Raw genomic sequence first — 2,837 nt, forward strand, 5'->3', positions numbered from 1 at the left:
CGAGATAGTAGTCTCTACGAATGTCGAGGACTAGCTAAAGGACAACGAGCTACTAATTAAAGCCTTAAATAGCGGCAAAGACGTCCCTAAATATGTTATACTAAACCTGTATAGCATCGACAAGCCTCTTCTTACGTTAGTAATAAAAAGGCTCCTTCCGTATCTAGAGAAACATTTTTTATTTAACTAGTTGAAGGGGAAGTAGAGTCGCTAGCCTATTAAGGGGCATTATAAGGAGGAGAAAGCTATAGTGTACGCTATTGCTAGCAACCTCAACTATCCTACTAAACCTAGACGTGCGCTGTTAATGCCCGAATAGTACTTTAAAGATCCTAAATAGGCTCCGAAGTAGTACGTTAGGGGAATGCTTCCGTAGGACAATGTAAATAGTCCGAATAATGAAATTTAGAGGTCTGTAGTCTACTTAGTATGCCGCCTTATATAGAAGGTTATAAGGGACAAGTTCACCCCGCCGGCCGGTAATAATACTAAAGAGGAAGACGTGTCCGAGAGCGAGACTAATAGATCCCGATAAACTACGCCCTCTATACCTAAGCGTAGAGCAAGTTCTGCCTCTACTAGTAAGACTAGTAGAGCCGGTCGGGTGTTTAAGAGAATGACGCTAGGAGATTCGTACGGTAGCAAGGATACTAATCTAGTAATGTCCGACGCGCTACGCCCTATTAAGCCGGACCGGGCTAAGATTACGTTATAGTTTAGTATTGTCGACTAGCGGTTACCTTCAACGGTAGACTACGATATATTTAGCCTAAATTAGTCTGTCCTACAATCGAAGACTTCTAATAATATTAGTACAAAGGATTTGTTACGGCTCTAGCTCGTACGAGAGTTATTGCTATCGCCCGAATAGTAGAAGTACGAATTCTTCGTAGTGATCGATCTAGCTCGCGGCCCTAAAGGTCTTTCTAAATACAAGACTAATCCGATATTCCACTCCCTAGCTATAGAGATATACAACAGCTTAGATACTAGGATTTCTACTAGACTCGATTTCCTCGTTAGCAAAAATATAACAGACTATACTAGGATACCTTCTATATATCGTCGACCGTCCCTACTTAAGGCTTCTAGAACTATCGACCTAGCTTAGTACGGTGCTTCTATAGCCGGTAATCCTACCGAAATTAATGTCGGTTAGGGTCCGTAGTCGCCTACGAAATCGGCTATTAAGTAAGCTAAGGACGACCGACTCGCTCGTAAGGATCGCGCCGATCGCGAGCGCTATAAACAGCTTATCGCGGATAGATTCCGGAGGATATATAAAGAGTAGGAGGCAGCTCGGTAGGTAGCCGCGCGAAAAGCTGCAGCCGACGTCGCCGCGGATACAATAGCGATTTAGTAGGCTATCGACAAGGTAGTTAAGGAGGTGCTCCGCGATAACGGTTATAATAGGAACACTGCTTTACTTCTAGTCGCCCTCGACGATTCGGTTCGAACGGCCGTCCGTTCCGTATAGCCCGATACGATAGAGTATACGGTAAAGACCTATATTGCTTCTACTCTACCTAAGATATAGTACGCTTCAAATGGACTAGTACTATCCCTAGTACAACCTCCGGCGTAGACAAATGCTAGTAACAATGCTAAGGATAATAGAAAAATTAATCCGAGCAAAGCCGATAATGCTAATAGTAAGAAGGCCGGAGATATAATCGACTCGAAGCGAGATCGAATTCGCTAGAAATAGATCGAGTCGTTACCGAGTTAGATCGTATCGCTGCTAGATCCGAATAAGCCTAAACTCGCCGTACGACTACCGGGCACGTAAGCAGAAGTCTAAGCCGACCCTCTACCGATCTAGACGTTAGTAGATTTTGTCGATTAGATCTCGTCGGCGATACCTAGCTAGTCGATAGATTCAGATATAGAAACCGACGTCGAGAAGCAGTTGTCTAGTAACGTATACTCCTATCTCGACGCTAAGAACTTCAAGTTGATATACGATTTTAGACTACTCGATCCCTCTTAGACTTCGCCGCGCGTAGGCGTTGTTCCGCCTAATTAGAGATCGACTCGTCCGTTAAAGTCTTACTAATTCTATATAATTACCTAGACGCTTCTAGCTTCCGTTACTAGCGCGGACTTCTATATCGGCGGTATAGACGTAGGTATAGGCAAGACGGTATATACGTTAGGGTACGTCGCTATAACCTCGATATAGTAGAGGGTATAGAGTAATAACGGGCTATTAACTACTAACGCCTATCCCTTTCGGCTATCTAATTCGTCGGTTAACCTAGGACTTCGGCTAAATAAGAAAATTGCGTTCGATCCGTAGGTATTAGCTAGCGGTGCAAAGCCGGTTATCCGCCCTAGCGTTTACGTTGTCTGTGTTCCGAAGCAGCTAGCCGAAAACTAGATATATAAGATCGACAACTTTATACTACCCGGAGCTATATTCGTATATCTTATAAAAGACTCTAGTAAGCTAACGAAAGATAAGAGACGCAATAGAGCTAGTCCGTAGAACTACAACTAGGTCGTGTATATCGAGGACGTTCTTTATCTCGATTATATAGCGCTCCCGACTCGGCTAGAACTAGAACAGGTGTTCGGTACAAAGGTTGTAGATAAGTAGTAGTTTAAAAAAGGCGTCCCGGTACGCTTATTACTTAAATACGAGGATATAGAAGTACCCCCTTGTTTATAGTACTATAAATAGATCGTCCTTACTACCTCGACTATAATATCTAACGTACTAGATTTTATAACGTACGAACGAGCTAAGAAATGGAAGTCCTAGACACGGTCGGAGAAATCTAATTCGAAACCGCCGCTACTTCGTATACTAGCTGCGACTGTTATCGTCGACGAGT

This window comes from Pseudocercospora fijiensis (genome assembly GCF_000340215.1).
Source record: "Pseudocercospora fijiensis CIRAD86 unplaced genomic scaffold MYCFIscaffold_4, whole genome shotgun sequence".
Taxonomy (NCBI): domain Eukaryota; kingdom Fungi; phylum Ascomycota; class Dothideomycetes; order Mycosphaerellales; family Mycosphaerellaceae; genus Pseudocercospora; species Pseudocercospora fijiensis.